General features: G+C 42.7%; 2 long non-coding RNA genes across 2 annotated transcripts in view; one reads left to right on the top strand and one right to left on the bottom strand.

The window, feature by feature from the left end:
* Positions 1-9,343: 9,343 nt before the first annotated feature.
* LOC135182131 (uncharacterized) lies at positions 9,344-12,824 on the bottom strand. Its single transcript, XR_010305054.1, has 2 exons — positions 12,249-12,824; positions 9,344-11,041 (listed from the first exon to the last, which is right to left on the bottom strand). It is a non-coding gene; the product is annotated as an uncharacterized LOC135182131 (long non-coding RNA).
* Positions 12,703-24,782, top strand: part of LOC135182132 (uncharacterized) — a 111,376-nt gene continuing 99,296 nt past the window's right edge. The window contains exon 1 of the long non-coding RNA XR_010305056.1: positions 12,703-12,781. This is a non-coding gene — a long non-coding RNA (uncharacterized LOC135182132). The remainder of the gene's footprint in view (positions 12,782-24,782) is intronic.

The following is a 24,782-nucleotide window of genomic DNA, read 5'->3' as shown; positions in this document are numbered from 1 at the left end:
ATTTCAGTTGGTTCTCTCAAAAAAGAATATGCTAATAGTAAAGCAAAATATCATGACTTCCATACTTTGTAACCCTGGAACTTATGAGTAGTTCATTAAAAAATAAATCTCAAACCAAATGGCTTAATTTTGAGGATTTGATCTATGGATTCATTTAATGGTGAGTACTGTGTCTGTGAATGACACCATCCATCCTGTATAGAAGCCTCCCAGTTGCACAAAGCATGTGGGATGAGTTACTAGATGCAGAAGCATATGAAAACTCCAGCTGTTACCCTGCCAGGTAGCCCCAACACTAGCTGTGGAACCACAGTTCTTAAAAATACCCATGGCACCTTTCTATAGGGGCATCTCTGAAGATCTCCTCCTTTTTTAGGATTAAAACCACCAGTGGCTAGCAGCATACCTGGGGAAGACCTAGTTAATGCCTTTTAGCTGTTTCGCCTGTGTGATCACAGACTCCACCAAACACAGCTGCCAAGATGCTAATCACTTTCAGCCAGCAACATTTTTCATGAATGCTACAGTTTGAAAGGAGCATATTTTTTGAGATGAGATCCTCCCCTCTACTATCTGGCAGAATTTGGTTATAATGAATTGGCACTTGTACAATATATCTTCTAACCAGCCAAGGATTGTTAAAATAGCTTTTTCTACTTCTATTTCCCCCTTTTTAGGGCAATTTTGAAGCCAGAGAAGCTGACACGCCTCACTCCAGGTCACATAAGAATCAGTGATAGAAACACAGCTGGAACTGGGCATGAATCCTGTTGATTACTTTCTTACAGTAGGTTTTCCACTGAGCTTACCTTAAGCATTTTTTCCTCCTTCCATTTCTGTCTGACATCCTGTACTACAAATAGGCAGGAACCAGCTGCACATTGGTCATCATGAAACTGATTATGCCAAGAGGGTGAAGATAAGCATTTGTGAATTACAGTGACAAGCAGGATCCTGCTTAAGATCTCTGTGGAGTAAATTTGTAAAAAAAAAAAAAAAAGAAGATAGTAATTCCTTTTGCTACAAAACTCACCATTCATCTATGTGCATTCTTCTGTGATGAGCCAGGCCATCACAGAAGTGGTAATCCTGTCACCTATCAGTAAGCTGCTTTTTAGGAACACATCAGGTGAGGAGCATAAACAGGTTGTAGAGGAGGGTAACATGAGGGTAAAATGCTGGTTAATTTTTGGTAACATTCCAACTATTCAGCAATTAAATAGATTGTAACTCTGAGCAAAGGAAGCTGAAATAGGAAAAGATAGCTTTTCCTGCTCTCAAGTGCTTCAAGAGATGCTGCTCCTGAGTGAAATGCTGCTACCTCCTACAAACCAAATACTTGTTCATTACCCTGAAAGTGCTGAGCCTTTCAAAGCCCCAAAAGGCCAGCAGCAGCCTAGCTACCATAAGCAGAGTGAAAGTTTGCTTCTTCATAACTGATGCTGTTCAGGATTTTTATGAGTCTTCTTGGTGTCTCTTCCTCCTGTGCCATACTGTTGTTAACCCTTCCTCCCCCATAAAAATTCAGTCTCTGCTTCCTTATATCTACTAGTTATCTCACAGTTACTTTTGTCTTTAAAGATCTTACTCAAAAGGAGATTTAATTAATGAGCTGCATGAAGGCTTCAAATATCAGAACATCAGTATGAATCTAAGAAAGAGTCCTTGCTATGACCTCTTGGATTTACTCTTCATCTGCAAGCCTAGCTTCTAATCCCTGCTCTATGCTCACCAATACCAGCCTTGCATCTGTTCTGGAGGATGAATACAATAGAGCTTTATTGTAGATTTTTTTCTGAACAGAAGTCCATACTGGAGACCTTCTGTTTCTTTTCAAGCTTTTCACTTTGTTTCAAAACTAAAAGATTAAACAAAACAACCCCCCAACTAATTCACAGCCCTTTAATTGCCCTGACAAGAGTTCTGTGTACTTTTTATTTTATTACCTGCAGTTTCCAGAATGTTACTCCAATTCTTGTTTCTACCTTGATTTCATCCTTAGGGCCTACCATCTTCTCTTCCAGCCTTTTCTTTCTCTGATTCTTCTGCAGTGTCTTGAAACTCTAAACCTTGGATTTCCCTGCCTCAGAGGACTGCCCAAGGGCTTGCTCTTCATTCTAGCAAATCCTGGGATAGTCATTCCCATGCTCAGCCATATTGCTGGCCTGCGCTCTTCACCTACAGCAGCAGGTGACACACAATCAGGTATCTCAGTTGCATGCTTAGAAAACATTTAAACCAACAAAAGCAATCTTGTTTAGTACTTAATATTCAAGTTTATCAATAACAGATCTTCACACAGCCGTTTTTAGAAATAATGTCATTGGTTTACTTATCTCTACTTGATTTTGTTTAATTAGTTCAATGGGAATTAAAAAAAAAAAAGATAAAATACATTCCTGAATTATCTTCATTTTTTTGGCAAAATATTTACAATCTAGCCTAATGTGTCGGAATGACTAAAAGTGAAAGGATGGTGGAACACATGTTCTTGAAAGCTTTTATATGCTGCAAACTGAGGAAGCTGGATCACCAGTCATATGGCATATGTCTAAAAATACTGTTCAAATGAAACTTCCTAAAAAACAGTATACAAACCAGCAGCTTAAGAAGGTTTGTGACTGTATGCGTATATATTCTTTGATTTTGTTGGTGTGGGGAGGGGTTTTTGGTGGTTGTTGATTGGTTGGTTTTGGTTTTTGCTTTTGTTCCTCCTTTTCTTTGGTGTGTTTGTGTTGTTTGGTGTTGTTTGTTTTTGTTTTTTTCTGTGGTGGCTGAAACTGAGCTCCAGAGAAGCTATGTCCAGAGAAGGGCCAGGAAGATGATCAGGGGGCTGGAACACCTCTCCTACAAGGAGAGGCTGAAGGACCTGGTGTTGTTCACTCTCGAGAAGAGAGAGGGGGAGACCTAATAGCAGCCTGCTAGTACCTGAAGGGAGCCTACAAGAAGGCTGCAGAGGGACTGTTCACAAAGGCCTGGAGTCATAGGATGAGGAGCAATGGATTTAAATTAGAGAAGAGTAGATTTAGATTGGATGTTAGGAACAATTTCTTTACCATGAGGGTGATGGAACACAGAATAGGTTGCCCAGGGAGGTGGTTGAATTCCCTCCCTGCAGCTATTCAACGTCAGGCTTGACAAGGCGCTGAGCAAGCTGATGTAGTGGAGGATGTCCCTGTTCACTGCAGGGCCCTGGACCTTTTCAGGGTCCTTCCAATTTAAACCATTCTATGATTCCGTGATGCACATAACTGCCATTGATTTTCAGCCAGGTAGCAAACAGGTAATTGCTACTTAGATCTGTTACATAACAATTAAGATCAATGAATTTACAAGTACACTAAAAATGTTGCTTTTCTGCAGGGAGGGTGGGCTTTGGATTTTCTGGGTGCTGAAATCAGCATGCTGAAATGTTTTAGGAAAACCTGTGCCTTTGAGTTGATTAGCTACGATCTGATTCTTACTGTGGTTCAGCATATAAGACCACTGAAAGACTTCTACAGCTTTGTGTGTTTATATATTTTTGCTGCTTCGTGTTGCCAATATTTGGCACTTCCTATAGATAGATGATATTTGCATATTGTATATAATTATTATTTATGTAATATTAAGTTACATTTCTGACTTAAATGGATCATTCTATTAAGCTGTGAAGTTGCACAAAATAGCTCTACAGTGTAAAATACCATGATACAAATTAGGGCATACTTATTATGTGTTTCATATATTGTGGACTATTTCCTTCTAATGCACGTGAAAATAGTAAGAAAGTAATGTGCTTGGGCTTGTTTTATTTTGTTGTGTTTAGGGTTTTTTTTTCCCCTTATGATATTATTTATAATTTCTAGTGCCATGTCTCATAACATTTTTGACAACAAGATTCAGATACTCTTGTTTAACTGTTAAGAAGTCTGGACAATCTGATTAGAAATGAGGACAGTTCTGATTAGATACACGAAGAAAATGAAAGATAAACCCCAGTCTCCTCTCCTGGCTGCAGCCTGTCTGCCAGAGTAGTTCCCACAGCACTACACAGATAGCTCGGTTCATTTTGGTGCATCCAGCTGTGAGGTGACACACTTAATGCACCAGTGATCTGATCCAGTATAGAAAATCTTTGAGGCCTGATTCTCCAGTGCCTCTCACCTTGTGCAGTCATTTGTACTGAAAAGCCCGAATGCCTACACACTGTAAAAGCAGAATACAAAATATTTTGCACTGCTTACTCTTCAGCACATACCTGTAACACAGGAGCATGTGTATGAGTTGAAACACACTTTAAGTTCCTAAGAGAATTTTACACGTACAGTATTGTAAGACTCTTTAATGTTTTCTTTAAACATAAAATAAAAAAATGCATGATCCTTCTAGCCAATGATCCTGTGAGAATTACTAAAGGGTACTTGCAAAGCAAAAGAATGTGCACACATCTAAAAATGTACAGGTCTAACAGTCAGAACACAGAACAGGACAAGTGCTAAACCTGAGCCTTTCTTCAGAAATTCCAGCGTTGTTTGTTGAAGTGTTGTTTTTCTAAGCTAACAATAATTCCAGAAAAGAAGCTCCAATGCCAGTTTTAAATTAGTGATTGCCCTGTTACAAATACAGATGACATCTCATTGCATTGCAACCTCCTCTCCCTTTTGTTTTTATGATAGTAATTTGGTGATATTAGGAGATGTGTTGTGCTGTAAAAAAATCAAGTGCAAGAAAACCACTTTGTATGAAAAATATTGAAGGAAAAACTGCACAGGCTTCTTGGCTTTTCAAACAATGATCACAACTTACTAGAAATGAACTATCTTGCAAGGAACACTATCTTTGACTGGAGAATTGTCTAGTTTTTTACTTAATTTTTGCTTGATTTTGTTAAGTTTGTTTGTTTTTCTTGAGGGTATTATTTACTGCATACAGGATGCAACACAAACCTACAACCTCACTGCTAAATCTTAGGCAGGCTCACACTATTTTTTTCAGATACATTTGAATATTAATCACTGGCCTAAACATACACTCCATATTTTGTTACAGAGATTTATTATATTCAAATTAGAGGCTTTTGGCAATGACAGGAAATTAAGTCACTTTTTCTGTCCTTTTACAGCTTTTTTTCCCCTTTTGTTTTCACTTAAGGAGCACTGTTGAGATACTAATCTTAATAAAACAGTATATACAAATCCCTGTTCCTGTACCACTGATAAGACACTAAGTACTCAGTCCTGCTAAAACTTACTGACAGGAACTGGCTTCTATTTTCAGAAGCTACAGATGATCTTGATTACAAGCACCATTTTCAGTGATCACCAGTTTTAGAATATGTGCCTAGATTTAAAAAATTAAAACCACCTGCTCTTGGAATTCTGTGCCACCTGAAGCATCACAATTTCTTTCATTTGTAGAGCATCCCAAAACTCCTAATCACTTTGAAAACTTTTAGTTCTTGCTTGGATTTCTTGTGCATGCTGTGCACAACAGAGTGCCATGCTGACATACCTGGATTACTTGGGGGTCTGGAAGTACCGTCCTAATGGTCTGCCCTGACTAATTAGTCCTAAGTGACCCCCACTGAGCCATGCAAGACACATTCCTAGTGGTCTTCATATATAAGTAAGCATCACCACATGGTTTCTCATTCTGCAAATGCTTCCTCCACCTTCAGAAGTTGAGGGTCCATGGGAAACACTATTAATTAACCTAGTGGTGGGGTAGACAGCCAAGGAAAAAAGGGGACAGACAAAATATATGCATGAGACCACCAGCTACGACTCTTGACTGGTTGTCTGGCTTTTGGTAGGCACATAGGTGAAGCTAGGGTTTGGGTGCATATTTGCCTTAGGCAATATTAATACTCTCTTTCTGTGTCATGGTATATAAAATATGATCTTGGGATGCTGTCATTCGATCAGGTATTCTGGTATCAAGAAAGGTATGTTCTTCTATTAGGGTAGAGTTGAGAGGGGCATAAAACTTTTTCATGGCCTTTGTAGTACCATGGAGTCATGGGTAGGCTTGAAAGTTAGATCTGGAAATGGAACTCTGAGAATATTTATATATCCGTTGGAATCTGTGGAAAATTGTAGATAATCTTAATTATGTACTAAGGCTGAAATTAAAAGAAATCTGGAACTTTGCATTTGGACTTATGCTTTGGATTTGGCAAACATAAATTAAGTGTTAAAGGAAGGTTTAGGTCATCCTTTTTTGGGGGGGAAGGGTTGAGGGGTATGCTTGAGATGAGAGAAGCTGTAGGAAAGAGATTAGGAAGGATCTGCCCTGAACTTTAGCTTTGTAATCCTTGCACTGGGCCCACTTAACTGCTTGACATGTGAAAATATTGTGTTAATGAAGTTCCAGCTTGCTTCTTAAATCCATCCTTGTGACTTTCTTTGTTCATCTCTGTGTCCTGATAGATTATAGTTATTTTTATATGTGTGAGTAATCTCAATAAAATTTAGAGTTACCAATGATAGCATGATAGATGAGTGTTACTTGGGGCTTTATTGAAATGGAAAGCTGTTTACAGAATCTTTTAATATTTAATTTTAGCTTAGTATGGACAACTAAAAGCAAGTATCTTTAACTTTTTCACCTGGCTTACTTTTATTTTTTTAAATCATTCTGTGCGCCTGCAATAGCTTAAATTACAGAGCACCTAATCAACCTTTAAATTAATCAACATTTCCTGTTTCTTTCAGATTCTGTGCTTGCCTCTGCTAAAAATAAATATATTCATCAATTACTTAATAGGAGCTAAATGTGGGATCCAAAGTGCATTTAAGACTATCAGTTACTCTGCTGAAACACAACTCTTATCACTTAGTTTGAGTTGGACAGGGACCCTCTATTCAGGGACACAACAGCAACATGTTTTATGTTCCCTGGGAAGTAATTTGGATGTTTTTTTGAAATATCCTATCTGTGATTCTCTGTTGCCTCTAGGGGAAAGGAGACAGGACCTGCACAGAAGCAGATTGTTTCAATTTAAGTAACAGAGGCTTTTCCCGCTAACAGAAATCATTCTAAGTATCACCCTGATTCTACTACGGAGAAGCTGCTAAGCCACACCAAATGCAAAAGAGAGATACTTTGACTGATTAGGACCATTCAAGGGTGTTCTTGTGCTGATGCACTCTGATATGAACACAGATGTTTGTAAGTTCCTAAACGGTTTCTCCATTTTGATATGGCTTTAAAGTTACCACAGTAGTTCAATGATTAGATTACTTCAGCACAAAGATAATGCTGTTTGGTAAGACTTGGGCTTTATTCTTCAATGCTGTTATTTATACCTATGAAAGGTAGTAATAAGCCATTTCCATATGGGAAATGTAGCATTTTACACCAGCTCTTGTGAAAACGAGTGTGCCTGGAGTGCAGTAAAAAAACTAGAGCTCTCTGCATGTTCTAGAAGGACAAGAACTGAAGACCAGCTTTGTGCAAGCAGACACATCTATGTCATGGAGGGGATTTCTCTATTCCTCCCGTTAGGGGGAGGTGAGAAATTAATTTGAGGAGGTTTTGATTTTTTATAAAATTATTTATTAAAATTAATATTTACAAATTTACACCACTCCTAACCATTATGAAATCAGGTTTGTTTGCAAGTTTATGAAAATAGCTTTGGGATATATTTACAGGGATTTATTATTAAATGGAAATATCAAATTATTAACAATTATTGACAGAGAGAAATATTTTCTTAGGCATAATGCCTCTTAACAACTCTAGTGTTTGCCCAGCAAGGGCTGAAACTGTGTGTACTCTTTAGATAGTGATAACTTATATTACAAAGGTATTAAGGCTTACTTAGGCGTGAGTATTAATCATTAATCACCCTCCCGGGAATCTGTCTCAGCGTGTGCCCAGTATTGGGGTCTTTGCAGCTGGAGTCTGTCCTGGCTTGCAGGGAATGATAAAGGTTTTCCCAGTCTCTGGGGTAACAGTATCTCTCTAACCTTCTTTCCTGGGGTGAAGTGGGCTCTGCCTCAGTGCTGCGGCTTCTGGATGCTGTGCGTGTCCAGGGATGATCAGCTGGCAGGAATTCCCCAATGCAGGAGAAGGATTTGTCCATGCAGCTTCTGACACGGTCTGGCAGCTAGCAGGCTGCGTTTGCAGGTTTGCAGACAGTCTGAGGGTCTGCTGGGCCTGGATCTTTCCAGACTTACAAGATTAACTGGCAAGCAGGGTCTACGCCGTGCTGCAGGGAGACGAGCTCCGTAGACAAATCAAGATAGCTCTAGGCTTAGGCAGGGGGTTCTTGGCTCCCCATATATGTATGGTGCAGGCATGAACATGCTCTGCTCCTCAAAGGGCTCGCAGGTAGCTTGACTGCGCCTTGAGATCAATGCATGAGGTCTGATCCTCTGTAATGCTTCCAAGTGAGTAAGGCCTGATCCTGTGTCTAGGCCATGCAAGCAGGTCAGGGCAGCAGGGTGCTGCTGTGGATCAGAGCTGAGTCTAAATTCTCTAAGCTTCTGAACGGTTTGAATCTCTGGACCGTCTGACCACGTGGTGCTGCTGTGCACCCCTCTTTATGGACTCTGGGCCGAGATTCGTGGCTCGTTGGACATCTAAAATGACCAATCAGGTTGGCCGTAAGCCAAACCTTGCCCCAATAGGCAGCAGAGACATGCCTGGACCCTCCCAATAGGGGATTACCTGCCCGGACCTCAGGGGCTGGGCGTGTGTGTGTTACACAATTAGTTTGCTGCCTCGTGGGTCCTGGCAGAAAAACATGTCTGGGCATGTAGAGGCATGGTGAAGCCTCAGTTTTGGAGCTGCTGCCCCTCCACCACAATCTACCTGCACGATTTTCCTTTAAGGAGTGGTGCCTAAAAAGACAATTGTTGAACTCATGAGTACAGGCATGGGGCAAATTTAGTGGAAGTGGACCTGCATGTAAACCAGTTTTACTAAGTTGCACAAATTCCTTCTTAGGTGCACGCAGCTGACTGTAAAGGTGAGTGATACCTGTCATTTAATCACAGTCATGTTACGTGAACATTAGAACAGAACCAGGCTCCAGCCACGCTTCCCTTCAGGTCAGAAACAGAAAGTTAGGCAGAGCTTTGCAAATTTCAGATTTAAAATAGGTAGTGATGTTTTGCACAGTAGCTTACCTTTCATGGAGTAAGTCACGCTGAAAATTTTCTTTTGTGCTTTCTTTAGTTATTCAGGGTGGAAAAGTGGCTTGAAGCTGTGCTGCCAGCTGTGTCCAGCCTGTGTACATTAACATTCAACATCCTGTGCTCTCAACTATGCAGAGCTAAATAAGGAGATGTCTTTAGGTTCTACTAAAAAGCATTTGGTTGACTGAAAATTTTGAAATGAGTCAATGCAGAAATGGGAAAATCCTTCCTTTAAAGGATTTTAATGACAACAAAGGAAAAAAACAGCAGAATTATCTCCAACAATAAATAATTATTGGCATTCACAACTATGGTTTCAAAAAATGTTTGGAAATAGGATTACAGGAGTCCTCATTATTTAAGAGAAACTCAAATACAGCTAGTACCAGTCCAGTGGAGCTGCCTTTTTTTTTCTTCTTGTGGTAATCTTTTCCACTGATCCTATTGTAATAGACAACTACAGTTCCCACAGTGGAGAGTGTAATAGTCTCGCACCATTGTGTTTGGACCAAACAACCCTAATTCCTTTCTTGTGTTGAACTGCAATGGACTTCATCGTGATTGAAGAGACGAGTTGGCTTAAATAAGGAAATGAAGGGAGAAGGTCTGCACTTCAGGGAAAAAATAGATAGGAACTGTACAACAGAACAGAGCTCTAGAAGATGTGGGGAAGACACAGGCACTCCTGGGAGCCTAAGCCAGAGAAGCTTGGCTCTAGATCCCTAAACTTGAGATTACCAAAGGCAGAGCAGAGCTACATGCACAACACAATTCATTGCCCACACCAGTTCCGGGGACTGCTGGCTGTCAGAAGTGGGTTTTGCATGAAGATGTGGAGACTGAGATTTGAGACTTTTGATAACCAGTGTGAGAATTTGTGGAGAATTTGGTGGTTAGGGCAGTGTATGGTGAAGCTTTGTGAGTGGGCACCCTTCTTAAAAGTTTGGATTTGATCCAAACAAGGCAAGTTTGGATTGTAGGGGTTTTGGTGGGTTGTTTTGTTTTGTTTTGTTTTGGGGGGGTGGGCGAGGAGGCGGGCAGAGAGTGGGTAGGATACAACTGGGGCATGGGCCACTACTTATTCAGCCCTGTTGGCTCACTACAACCAGGCAGCAAACATGTCCTGAGGGCCACACTACATAGTGCAAGGATCCTATTACTCTCCCTCTCTGGCTATTCCTTTGGCAAGAGGAGTTACAGGGCTGGCTGGGAGGGCTGATGCTTATATTAAGCAGTGCTGGCAAAACCTTGTGCCACGCAGTGCTGCATTAGATCTGTAATGCTTTCATCCCACCCTCAGGACAAACGTGGGGGTTCCTGCACAGAGGTAGGGAGGAAGAGAAGAAACAAACATTCCCGAAACAAACACTCCTGCATCTCTTCTTTTTTTTTTTTTTTTTTTTTTTTTTTTTTAACTCCGTCGGGATTACCACCCGCTCTCCCCATGCCTACGGAGAGGTCTTAAGTCTCACTGAATCAGTAGCTGTGAGTGTTATCTGTGCTGTTAGTGGTTTGCGTCTTTTTGCATCAAAGGGTAAAATCACTTAGGGACACACACACGCAGACTGAAAACATTATATACAATATCGTATCCAAGCAGCAGGGGGAAAAAAAAAAAGTAAAAAGCTGTAATGCTCATGAATTCCAGATGATGACTTTTTAAATCCCCGAGAAGGCAGTGAATTTGTTTGATTGTTCTTGTTAATTATTGGACTTGTCCCAGCATCAAATATTTGTAGGAGATAAGGCTTCCCTCGTGGAGCTGAATAATAACCGAACTTGCTCTTCTTTGAACAGTTTGGCTCCGAGTGTATAGTTAGAGCGCTTCCCAGGCTCAAATCCCGCCTAGCCCCCTTCACCGTTCCGCCGCGTGTTGCACGTGTAGAAACGGCTTCATAAAAAATAAAAGCCCCCTAAGTCAACAAGAGAGAGAGGGTAAGGGACATACCTCTTACTTGCACAACGTGACTTTATTACTAAAGGAGGCGGGCCGGGGCCATTGGCCCCGGGCTGCGACTGCCTTTCCCACCGTTTCATCCCGTCCTGACCGGCCACCTCGGGCGCGCACCGGTGCGCGTCGTACGCTGACGGCACACAGGCTTGATCCCAAGAGCGAGTTTAAGTACAGGCAGAAAAAGCGAGGCTGCCGAGAAGAAAACACAACCCGCACCCACCCGCGAAGCCCCGTGAGCAGCTGGCCGGGTCCCCGCGGGCTGGCGGTGGCTGGGCCGCGGGGCTAGCCAGGGACACGGCTGCGCTCACTCGTGGAGTAGCTGGGGATGCTAGCGGAGGAAGCAACCGAGAGGTTCGAGTCAGAGGCGGGCTGCGGAGCCAGGCGCGACACTCGCTTCCGGCCTGCCTGGGGGAGCGGTGACACGGTGAGGGCTCCCTGGGCCCCTCAGCCCCGGGGACAGATTTCAGGCCAGCCGGGCGGAGAGGGGGAGAGCCACAGCCATCCCGCCCCCGCGGCGTCCAACCCAGGCGGGCGGGGATCCCGCAGGCCACTTGCAGCTGAGGTAACCCCGCCACTGCGCGCCCCATTCGCAGTGCCTCACCGGTGGCAGCGGTGATCTTCAAACCCGCCGCAGCTTTTTGGGGACCGCGGGCGACAACTCGCCGGCCCCCGGAAGACAGCGCAAAGGAGAAAGGCGCGGTGGGACCCGCAACTTATGCTTCCCCTTCGGGTTCCCGCGCAGTCGTGGAGGCTGCGGCGGCCGGAGCTCCCGGGGAAAAGGGGATTTAAGGAAAGTAGATGCCGGGCGACTGTGCGTGTGCGCAATTGCACCGGGGCGACAGGACTGCCGGTGCAGGAGGTGCGAGCGGACATGCACACGCCCACAGATACGCCGATCTGGGGTGTTTACTCTTAGCAGAGAACGGGGTGGGGGGCTGCTCCTCCTTGGGAAGGGAGGCGGTAGCGACGACCCCGGAACCCACAACATCGTTTGGTGAAGAAGTTCCCAGAGTGGGGGGCTAACGGCGGGAAAAGCTCAGTGCCCCCTGCCGCTCCGAAAGGCTCCTGCGGACAGTGGCCTCCCCATCCTCCCTCGAGGGACGGTGATGGTGGTGGCTGCGATGGCCATCAGCGGGCTCCGCGGGGATGGCAGGCGCGTCACTTACCGTTGGCCAGTCTGCCGCCGCGGAGGGCCGCCTCAGTGCGCGGCGGGGCGGGCGGCACCAGCCAGCGCGCAGGAGGTCGGGGTTTGTCTGAGGAAGCCCTGCCGCGCCGGTGGGACTCCTCACGCAGCGCCCTCACCGCTGCCGCCACCTCGCCTTCCTCCGCCGCCTTCTCCTGCCTGCCGGGGTGCCGGCGGCGGCCAGGCGCGGCGCGGCGAGCCTCTCCTCCCCCATTGTTCCCGGTCTCCCTCTCCGGTTTCTCTTTCTCCCCCCCTCCCCTCTCTTTTTCCCTTTTGTTATTTGCACTCGCATTGTGTTGTTTGTCTCTGAAGCCGCCTCATGACCAGCAAAGGGATTTCACCTCGTCCTTGAGAGTCGAGAGAGAGAAGGGGGAAGGGGGGGGGAAGAAGAGGGGAGAGAAAGGAAGAGATCACCAAACACCCATCTCCCGGTCCCTCCCCGCACCTCTGCCTCTCCCCACCCCGCCAGTGTCTCAGTTAGCACCCCTCGCCCGGAGGAGACATTACAGACAGCGGGTAGGTGCGCGACCACCGCCGTTTTAACTTTGTTGCTGCGGCTACCGGCGGCGCCTCGTCGGCGGGCGCTCAGCGCCTCGCGAGGCTCCCACCGGCCGGTGGGGGTGGGCGGGCGGGAGGTGGGCGGAGGCGGTGGGTCCGGCTGTCAGTGCGGCCGGCTGCTTGCCGGGCGCTCGCACATCTCCTGAAGTTTGGCACAAGTTGGCACGCCTCTCCTTCTTACTTCTTCTCCCGCTGCTGCCGGGGCGGGCGGGATCGGGCTGGCCGCGGTGCCCGCGTGTGTGGTGGTGTAGCCGCTGCGTCGCGCTCTGCCCGGGTATGGCTCAGCCCTCGGGATCCCGGCGGAGCTGGCGGACAGGAAGCTTTAAATTATTGTAATTGTCTCTCCGTGCTCGCGCGCGTGAGTGCAAAACGGCGGTCGCCCGAGCGCCGCTGCCATGGACGCGCAGGGGCGAGTCGGGATGCTGCGACCGTGGGGCGCGGGGTACACCGATGGGCACCGGCACTTGGAGTGGGGAGAATCAGAGGCGGGGAACAGTAAGACGAGGTTGTTTACATATTTTTGCGAGGCACGTTCCTCGCTTCTGCCGGAGCAGGAGAATGACTCGATGCAAGGGGCTGAAGGTTCACTCGTTTCGTCTGCTTTCGCGCTCAATACCAAAACGGGTCAGGAGGAAAAGCGATCTGCTGGTTAGGGTGCGGAACGAGACCACGCTTCGTCCCAGCTGGCCTGCAGTAGCGCTGGCCCGGAGAGTGGTGGGAGCGTGCTCTGCCTTCTAGAAAAGTTAAGGGACTTTATTCGAGCCCACTGCGATCCTAGAATAACCAGAGCTTCTTGCCGGGAGGAACATGATCGGCTTTTTCCTGGAGATGGCATGCTGCCTCAGCCTGTACTTTGGTCAAGGGTAGAACCAATAGCAAGCTGTGGGATTTTGAGTAATAAGTGTGGGAATCCGCAAGAGGAGTAGATATGAGAGTGATTTGTTTTCTTACTGCTCATGAGTAATGGCCTCTAGCATTTTCTTTTTTTTTTAATCAGCAGGCCGACGAAATAGGCACGTGGGAAATTTGTAGGCGTTCGACATCGCGATCTTTATCAACAACAATAGTACAGTAAGGACGTCCAGGACGTCCATTATTACACAATGACAGGTAGCTGCCCCTTAACTTTTGTAAAGGAAAGCTGACAATATCCTAAGATTAGAGAGGAAATATTTTTGGTTGGTTGGTTTGTTGGGTTTGGTAGTTTTTGGGGGTTTTGTTTTTGTTTTGTGAGTGTGTTTGGGGTTCTTTGTTTGCTTTTTTGGTTGGTGGGGTTTTCTTTGTTCGTTTGTTTTTGCTAGCATAGCTGCATTGTGCTCCATCTCTGGCAAAGGATTAACTTTAGTTCAAGTTTTTAAAAAGGAAGTTTGATTCCAGCTGTAGAACTGCTGGATAATGTGTTCTGGCTTTCCTTGTCCCAGTTTGAAAACAGCTAGTTGTCTGCAGCCTTGTTGGAGTGAGCCACTCAGATTAAAAAGCAGTTTCTTCTAAAAGAGGAGCTAGTGCAAAGTTATTCATCAAAATGTTTTCCCACCTCAGACTTACCTGAGAACAGCTACTTGTATCTGCTACTTCTTAGTTCTTTATAGCACTGGAAAATACATTGTTGCCTCTGAAATTAATTCATCCTACAGAACACGTTCTTTGCGACTATTAAAGTGGGAATGCCAGAGAAGTATTTATTTAATTAATTAAGTTATAGTATTTGGCCAGGTTTTAGTCACTTTTGATTTATGAGGTTTCTCCAGCTGACTAGAGAGAGGCTGGCATTTGTATGTTGCATTTTGCAAGCAGAGAGCATGTGTATTCTGACACGATTTGAAGATGAGAACCCAATGAACGTGACTGTTATGCTGGAAATCTTGCAGCAGCACAAGACTTAAAAGCTGCAAGTGTCTTATGTAAACAGATGGACATTTGAGATGTATTGATTGGTTTTCAGTTAATTCAGTTAACACATGGGTGCCAACTTAGCTTAGTATAAGTTTTTGTAAGTGATGGAAGCTAACATGTGCTTTTTAGAAAGAAAATGAAAGCCTTTGGATTTTGTCTGTACTTACTGGAGCTCCAGCTGTGAGAAGTTCTTAGGGATGATGACCGTCCTGTTACGATCTCATGGTACAGAGTGAGACTTAACTGAGAGCTTACTGTTTTTCACATAAGCTTGCAGGTAGCTGCTAATGATTTTTGAAATTATAAGGTGCACTTCTAAGGTCTCTGTGCTGAGAAAACAAAAATGTGCTTAAAACATACACCTTGCTGCACTCTTATCAGATGTGCTGCTTGCCAGAAACAGTTAGGTTGAGCAATATCATTAAGCTGTCAGATGCATTGTTTACGATGGGATAGTTCCTCAATGTTCGGGATCATGAAACAGCAGTTTTCTGTTACTCATCGTAAAAACTGTACTGCTGCATTCCAGGAAGGTTTGTAAGTGGTGTAGTTAACTATCACTGCATAAAGCACGGGAGGAGATTGAGACTTGGCATCTCTGAGAGTGCTGCTGTAATGCAACCTGTGTGCAGAAGCTTTGTTTCTGCCTGCAGTTGGTACTTACCCTAATATAAAGCACTCTGATGTTGGCATACAGGTATACCAAAAACTAAACATTTATTGAAAAGTGAGAATTCCTGCATTTAGGAGAAAGTAAATGAACAGTTCTTCTAAAAAGACAACAGTATGTTAGAATATTGCCAAAGCTCTGTTCTGTTGTAAGCTGTTGGGTTTTGACAATTATAAATAGATTAGTATTATAGTAAGGATTTTCTTTGTATTAGCAAAGAAGGATTTTTCTTTCCTGTTTTCTGCATAAGGATCCTCACGTGTCCCCTAAATGGGCAGAGCTCTGCTCCCACTAAAGTTGATGAGAGTGATGCTCGTGAGGAAATGGGCAGCTGAGCCCTACACCTTGGAAATAGGTCTTCTGTGCTTGTTTTTTATAATTGTTTTGTTTGTGTTCTCCATAACTTCAAGACATGAGAAAGGGTCCAGTTAGTCATGGTATATTATGTAGCTGAGTTCAGATCCAAATTTGGTTTAGACAGTGTATGAAATTAAACCTAAACCAGGAATGAGCTTCTCTTCAGTGGCAATGAGATGTTGGGGGGCTTTGGGAATTTTATTCCGTTTGCATGATATGCTTATACCCAGTTAGGAAAACAGCCTTTTGAATTTGTGAGTAGAGGAATTTGAAGCCATATCTCTTTCCCTATGTGAAATTTAGTAACAAATGAGAATATTCCGGTCAAGACCATAATATACAGCTTCTTTGGACACAGTGTGAAGAATGGAGGCTACAGTCCCATGTGTGTTAGAGCGTCTCAAGACCATGTGCTTCTTACTCCACTGATGGACACCCTAGATAAGTGTAAGATAATCACTCTTGCAGTACCTGGCCTCATCAAGCACCTGGTGGAACGCACAGGCACAGACACATACACAGCACATTCTATATACATAAAGTGCATTGTCTGAACAAGTTTTTGTTGCTTAGAGAGGACACATCCTTCCTAGTTGCACGCTTTTCTAGGTGAGGGCACCATATGTTTTATGACAGCCTAAGGAGTGTCCCCTTTAATATTTCTGACAGCTTTATTTTCTGTCTTCTCCAGCCTCTCGTTTCCTTTGAGCTGCAAACATAGATTGAAACTCAGGTAAATAAAAGGGTTGTTTAATATTGGGTATTTTCAGAGGCATAAAGGACAATTACTTTATCTTCCTACTAGCCTCCTGCTGGCTTACTAGCTGCTTGGGCGGCTGGTGATTTTAAGAACTCCACTTTACCCAGTGCATCAAATACAGAGCAAATCTTTTCTCACCCAAACCCCAGTTTCTATGCCCTGTGGTAACACCAAAAAATGAACTTGAGTGGCCCAAAGCACCAGCTCCTACTGTGGTGACTTGTACAACCATCAGCACTTTTTGAGTTAAATTTGGTGCATTGGCTTTGAGCAGTGCTGACGATTGCCAGCTAAAAGACCCCTCAGTGAATTGTTTTTTAACAGAAGTCTTTTCCTCACCCCTTCTCCATTTCCTGTTCTTTTGAATAAGAAAGAAATCCTGGTAACAAAGCTGAAGCATATTCTGTGATTATTGTTTAAAGAATGAGTATTTACCTGTATTTCAAGGGAATTCGTTCCTTTAAAATTGCAGGTCAAAGTTATTTTGCAAGGATAGTATTCTTCACTTCTGCAAAATCCCCAGAAAAAAAAATTGGATCTCATACTATTTTAATGTTTCTGTATCAGTATATGACCCTTGCAGTGATTACAGTTAAAATACACGAGGGTCTGTACTGTTAACAATACTGAACTAATCTCATGAAGGGTGCCGAATGCTTAAACTTGCCTTGTTTTTCATTGTCCTGAGAACTGAGCAGGCTCAACTGGCCAGTGCACTTTGATGACGTTTGGAACCATCTGCGAGGAGCATAGTTTTACAGAACACAATTCAAATGAAACCACATCCCATATATGAGTGATTTCCATTGTAGTCTCCTAGTCACTGTCAAGGTGATCTGGGTTTTACCTTAAGTGAGTCTGAAAGGTTTTGGGAAAGCTGATGTCCTGTTCAGTAGGCTTAGATTCACTACATAAGGTATTTGCCTTTGCTGGACAAGGCTTAGGGAGATGCTTAAGGTGTGCTGCAATATTAGTAAATGGTATTTAGAGTCCTGCTCTAAGTGGCAGTCATGTTTATCTGTTTAATTTTAAATCAGGTTTTCAGCACTGACTTTTTGCTTAGGTATGGTAGAAGCTTGGCTAGTACTGGAAAGAGGTAGTGGGATAGGATGAAGTCACCTGCTCATAGCTGGAAAATAAGGACCTCTCCTGCTCTTAAGAACCAGTTTGCCTTAATTTCTGAGAAGAGGGGACAAAATCCAGTTAGTTTGCTTTGCTCAGAAGTATTGATCTGGTTCTGAAATAGATGTAAATATATTTTGCAGTATGCTGCTTCTATAGGGTATAAGTACATACAACAGGTTTAAATCTGACTGTTAACACTATGTTTTATAGCAGTCAGTCTAAAGACACATTTAATTAAACAGATTCAATTTCTAAACTAGGATTATGTAGTTTACCTTTTACACTGGTATAAATTCCTTGTGTATGAGTAAGCTTTGAGTGCAATGAAAAGGGCTGGGGGACACAGTTGTAATCCTCAGCTAACCACTTTACTTAGGATCTAGAAGTTAAGTTTACAGTTCAGTTTTTAGAAAGAAAGCAAAAAGATCCGTTACAAGTCAATACCTTTGGTCAGTGAATGGAAGAGTTGCTTTTCTTAGCTGGAACATGATTTTCATGTCATAATCAACCTTCTAGCAGGAGATTAGTTCTAATGGACCCAATTTATACTGAGAAAAAATACAGAAAATATTGGAGGAGAGAATTAGAAAATGAATGGTTTTCAAGTGATTTCAGAGCAGTCTGAATTAAGGGCTGATGCTGACTTCTGTATTAAAGAACTCTTTACAAACACAGAGGAAATCCTTATTCTATTACAGTGATCAATCCACCAAAACATGCAGCAGTAGTCTTTCCTTCTTCACTGACTCTGGAAGGAGCCTGAGGATAAGTTCCCAGGGAAAGGCAGCTGTCGTGGCTCTTTATGTGCTGTCCTTACATGTGCATCCAGTAACATGACTGTATTTTTGCTGAAGCAAGATTGCTCCTTATGCCGTGGTATTAAGGATCATGCTTTACATGCTGGAATATAGGCAAATGCATTAAAAAAAACCAGGAAATGCAATATATGTGTCAATTACACTTCTGTTTAACAATAAATTGAATGCTCTCCAAGGGTATGCAAAATATAGAAGCATGTTCAGTCCCAGAAAAGTAAATGTGTTATATTCTGCTTTGTGATTTCAATTCTGTAAGAAGGTTGTGTTTAGTTGGAGGAGATACTGTGCTCTTTGCTGCACTTCAGATTTATTTTGTATTATGAATTGTATGCAGACAGCTGCCAGAAGCAGGACAGTCTGATTCTGAGAAAACTCAGTGGCTTATTCCAGTTCCTTAGTTTGTTTAGTGGCACCGTGGTGCATTAAGTGCATTGTGCTCGAGATTAACAAATGTACAACAATGACTTGCAAACCTGAACTAATTCAGGTTTGTACTCGGTCCATACCCGCAATGTCTCACTGAAACTTGTTGCTGAGTTCAGTTTCGTGTCTCCTGCCAATATCAGAAAAGAGATGGAGCAGAAATACTGAAGTAGTTGTCACTTCTGTAAAACAGCTTCCAGTTGAAACTTGAAATTATATATAATGAGGCATTCCTATAAACAGACGTGCCATAGGTAAGCAGCAGTTTGCATGGTCTGATGGAAGTAGAGGAATAATATTAATTCTCACGAGAGATTACAAATGAGTAAATGCTTATGAATATGTACAAATATGAATGTGTGAATTTAGTGCTTCTGAAAGGCAATTGACAGTTCTGGAAACTAAAGGCCTCTCTCTGCCAGGAAAGTGCTGTAGAGGAAAGCAACAACTGTAAAAATGGGTGTTGTGCATTACCAGGGTGACCCAGGGTATGTTCTATGGGCAGCACCTCGCAGGGTGGGGAAGGAAGTTAGGTCTGCAGATATTCTGGGCCTGCTCATAAAACACACACGTGATTCTCTAAGCATGTATGTGGTTGATCACTCACACATTTACAACATATGCTTGGAAACTCCACATGGATGCTTTCCTCCTCCCCCAGGCACAAAATACTATTGACCCAGTATCTCACATTATATAAGATGATACCTTTGAATGGTAGAAAGTTATGTGGTTTTTGTGAGGAATGATGGTGGGGAGGCAAGTAAGACAGAGTCTTGTATCTTCTGCTACATGTCCCACTGTTCTTGTAGTAACTAATGCATTGTATTGGTGCAGAAATCGGCTCTTAGTAAGAAGTATCAAGCTGAAATGGGGTAGAAAGTGGAGAAATTAAGATATTCTAAACCCTAAAGGTATATTGGAGGTAGAGGTGTGAGTACAGTGGCCTGAAGAGCAGAGGTAGCAGTTACACACCTACGAACCTCTGCAGTGCACACAAATGGAGCAGTAAGAGGAAGAAAAATGTTTTTGTCCAATAGCGTAAAGCTTTAAAGAAGGAAAAGGTTTTATTTTTGCTTTACTTAGTTTTAAATTCTGTATTTTTATGTGTGAGAAAAAAGGAGAAGGTTTACTTGTATGAATATAAAGCTTTATGTAATTATTTTTATCTCAACATAGTAGATTTTGTGCTTAGAAATATTTGTCTTCACTGTCCAGTTGCAACAAGCTCAGATTATGGCATGTAAATTGCAGAGGTGTGGTTTATGGCCCTGATTAAGAGCAACACTGAGTATGAACTTAATTTCAATACAGCAAAATGTATTTGCACAAATGAAGTGTTCAGTTAGAAAAGTGAGATATCAGTTCAGCTAAAGTCACATTTCTGAAGGTAGCACAGACAGTGACCTGTTGACCTTCAGGGTGTTTGAAGTGCCTAATGAAGGGAAAAAAGAAAGAAGCTGGTTTCCTAACTTATGTGCATTGTCAAGTGTTGTCTCTTCTGAAAGCCTGCAGGGACTCTGACAAGTGAGTTTGAGAAGTGGCTTCCAGGAGCTCCAGAGACTGCAGGATTTACATGGATTCCAGCTTTAAGGAATGGTATGGTTAGTAATAGCGGAGATTGGCTTCTCTAAGTCCTTGTACAACTTTTTGTTTTCTTTCATCACACCAGGGACTTTGGTCAGTTAGGACCTCAGGAAGCCACCTACATGGGCAGGACCTGTGTTAGCAGCAGAGAATTTTGGCATTGGTTTTGTCTAGTTGAAGCTTACAAACCTTGACAGAGGTGCTAAAATGTATCTGTGGAGTTTTGGTTTCTTTTAGTGTGTTGTCTTTGATTATATTTCAGTGTGTATTCTGTTGCTGTTAAGTATATCTGTGTTCATACTGTGATACTTCATGGTCTTCCTAGTTTGATCTACTTAGATCAATAATGCATATATATAGAAGACTTTCTTTATAGATTACATACAAAGGGTAGCTTTAACCTAGTGATGCTGATACTTCATAGCTCCCTCTGTCAACAGAGAGGAGGCTTCTGTAGAAAGCAGTGCAGAGGAAGCACTTCCATCTTACCGTTGTTGGAAATAGAAGTGACTCAGCTCATGAAGTCAAAATTGCCCATTTAAGAGTAGAGCTTAAGACATGAAACGTAAGCATTATGGGCCTGGTTTTTTACTTGGGGCAGACTTGCTATTTGTTTTAATCTGTTGATGCTAGAATCTTGCAGTGATTAGCCTTCAGAAGCTATAGCCACTGGAGTATGCATCCACATGGGACTCCCAAAACTGCGGAAAGAAGTCCAGCAGTCAGCGTTCACTGGTAATTGATGGGCCTGGGAACACAGCTGTTTCCAAATCCAGCTGTTCCCCCAAAAAAACTCAAAAAAACAACCCAACAAAACCTGTTCAAAATATCTGAAACACTTAGAATTTTGCTGTTAGTTGCTTTTATTCAGTGGGATGAGATTTTGCCCTCTTTTTTTTTGCTGTTCAGAAAGCGTGGAGTCTTTCCAGTGTCTTAATAGGTTTTGGTTCAGCCCCTTGTACAGTTTCCCATGCACAGCTTTTGTTTGTTTGTTACAGCTCCAGCTTTGGAGAGTGATGAGTTGAGTGTTCTGTGGAACTGTAGACTTCTTTTGTTGGCTCATACAAACAGTTTAAAGAAAATGTGGATGTGTGTGTGTGTGGGCAAATGAAATTATTTTTTGTAAAGTGTCACCTGCAATATGCTTTTTAATAAACCCCCATATAACCAAGTATGTTTTGGGTTTGGGGTTTTTTTGTTTGTGGTTTTTTTTCCCTTGAAGACACTATCTCCTTCTTCTAAACATTTGCACAGCAAAGTAATGCATTATTGCATTTTCATAAATAATTGAAAAGCAACTTAAAAGAAAGTAGGCCAAGAGAAAAAAAAAAGAAAGTGTCAGTTTCAAATTTGAGACAAGAAAAATATGTTTCCTTCTTGATAGCAAGTCAATTAAATGTTATTAAATCCCATTCTCCCAACTCAACATGACCAAAGACAAATCTGACAATTGACAGTTTCATTTAGAAGAGAGAAATATGACAAAAAAGGTTTAGGAATGCTGAGTCTGGTTTGTTTTGTTTCTTCTTTTTACATCTTCCCCTCTCTTCCTCCTCCCCCCTCCTCCGTTAAGAAAGGAATCATGACCCATTATCAGTTTTCAAGTGACTGAGGAGCAAATCTCTGGAGGTCTGTGTGATGGGCTGTAATAATGCGAGCTATTTTAGAACTGTGCATACGTTAGTGTTTTGTCGCGGCATGATACAATAATGTGTGAAAAAGCAGAAGATCACACCTTGGTAAAACTTGCAGATTTCCTGCATAATCCGACAGTGAGCTCTCGTCAGGTTTTAACTATATGTAAAGTGAGAATAAAGTTTCCAGAAGCAAAGTGCGAGCCTTGGATGCATTTTGAATGGTTGTGTAGGGATTTTGGCCCTGACGTGGTTGCAAACGTTCCTGAATTTAAACACTTCTGTCCCAATGTAGCCAGCAGGCCTCCTTCTGTGCTTAAAGTTTGGCAAATTCTTTAAACCTTTCGCCAAATCAGAGCTTTATTTTTGCTAGTGCTGGGAAAGATCAAAAAGCCAGTGTAAATAATTTCTTAAAAACAATCAGGAACATGAACAGTTTTCATGTAACATACAGTACAGTGTATCTGGTGACAGTACCAGGTGCCATCTCTGAGGATGGTTTATGGCCATGAGTCTCTTCACAGAGCTGCTGGCGCATCTGTCCTGAGCTGATGTAGCTGAGAGAAGATGGGCAGGCTGGAAGCAGAAGCATACTTGGCTATGAATGCTCCCAACACAAGATAAGGGACAGGGTCTTTATTCGAGGGCTCTGGCCATCAGTTTGTGCTATGCCAGAAGTTACAGGCATGTTATGGGAGTTTCTGGGTGAAGTTCTTGAACCAGGCAGGAGGCCTGGTGGGCAGGTCCTAACAGTCCTTTCTGACTTGACAATCAAGACACTGTTGATTGTTGATATTAACGTGTTGCTTAATGTACTTTAAGATTCGAGTAGGCTCTACTGATGGGAAGCTTCATGTGATTGACATGCTCCAGAGGGAAAAATAACAGCATGCACATTCTCTCCTGATTTCCTCCCAGATTTACTCCATCTCCTTTTATTTTTTATAACCAATGCGTTTTAAAACACTGCCCACCTTTTCCAAAATGTGTGATGTATTTGTCAAGGATTTGGAATTTGGGATACTTTGGTATAACTTCATGTGGGTTTTATAGAAACAGCCGATGTGTATGTTTAGTTCCTAAACACCTTCTGTGCTTGATTTATCCTCACAGGTTGGCAAGGTATTCAGATGACCTGAAACTGAGGAAGTGAGAGGGAGCTCAGCTGGCAAAAGTCTGACATTGAGTCTGACTGCAGCACAAATTTGTTTTGCAAAGCTGAGCCCAGGCTGTGTAGGTGGTGAAGAAGGCTTTCTTCAACTTCACTGTTGCATCCAAAAAGCTCTGAGCAGCATCATTTTTTGCAGGTGATGAATAACCTAGTTAGCTCACATTGTTTCAATCCAGTGGCAAGTCTCCTCTGAGGAGGCATGGTAGCAATTCATAATAGCATACTCAGGTTCAGGCACAGTGGTGGAGGTGCTCTGGTGGTGATTTTTTAGGTTCCCTCAGCAGGAGAAGTGGTGCTGACAGCCATCTACCATGGATCACCATACGCTACCTAGTTCATTATATTGTATGCATCTGTTTAATTTGGGTCAGCAGGCTGGCTTCTAGTGAAACACACTCACAACTTTTAACCCTTTTAACCTAGCTGGGTATTTTCAGGGTCCTGTGGCAGCTGTGATCACCAGAGACATGTGGACCTTGAGAATAAATATAGTGGTGTCATTCTCTGTTGTCACAAAACTTCTTTTTCCTTTGGTTGTCCTGACTAGTGTCTTCCAGACCTGTCTGTCTTAGGAGTTTTCTTGTCTAGGTTGAAGAAAGGCTTTCTAGGCAGAAGACTGAGTAATTTTGTTGAGGCAGAACAGTGTGCATCATTGTTTCTGTTATTACTGGTTTACATTTTTTGTATTTGTAAGAACAGCATATTGATGACTGTGTGTTAAAACTCTGTCTTTTAGTGGCTCATGTTCTTTCCAAGAAAGAAAGCAAGCTTCTTCCTTTCTAAGGCAAACCCAGAATTGTATTGGAACAAGGACTAGTACTGTGTTCTTACATGATCAAATTCAGGAAGGTTAGGGCACTGTGTATAAGTTGCCTTCACGTTCGTTGGGTTAGCAGCTGTCAAATACCCGATTACAGCCGTTGGCATTGATTTTCTTTCCGTAATAGCTGCGAAATAGGGATGGAAATGTAACAGACGCCATTTAATATGGACCAACAGCTAGGTTCTGTTTCTGGGTCTGGCTGCTTATTGTCTCATGGCCAGAGTTTCTTAGCATCCTTTTGCTTTAATTCCTTGCTCCTTACAAATGGAGATAATAGTATTCCCATACTTTATAGGAGATTCTGAGACTCTGTTAAATTGTTTGAGATCTGGAAAATATGAAGTCTATGCATTAGAGTTAATGATGAGATTAAATAGAATAATTCTGTTGAGGTGGAGGAAAATTATTGATCGTAGTTTTCTTTGCTGGGTAGTGTTAACTTTCTGCAGGAAGTAATTTGGTCCAAGACTGTGTTGGTGTATTGTTTCCTGGGATTTTTAAAATTTGTCGACTGACAAGGCTTTTTGATACCAGGCAGTACACTTCAAGTCCTGTTGAACTGCAAATGAAGCATTGTGATGCTATTTTTTGTAGCATAGGAGTCTAGGGTGGGTCATTTAGCGTTGGTAATCCTTGTGACAGATTAAAAAATCAAACCAGTTACTCCCAGTGAGACAAATGCACTCAGCCAGACCCTA

The sequence above is a fragment of the Pogoniulus pusillus genome, chromosome 15 (assembly GCF_015220805.1).
Source record: "Pogoniulus pusillus isolate bPogPus1 chromosome 15, bPogPus1.pri, whole genome shotgun sequence".
NCBI classification, from domain to species: Eukaryota; Metazoa; Chordata; class Aves; order Piciformes; family Lybiidae; genus Pogoniulus; species Pogoniulus pusillus.
This window is presented reverse-complemented; position numbering and strand designations above follow the sequence as displayed.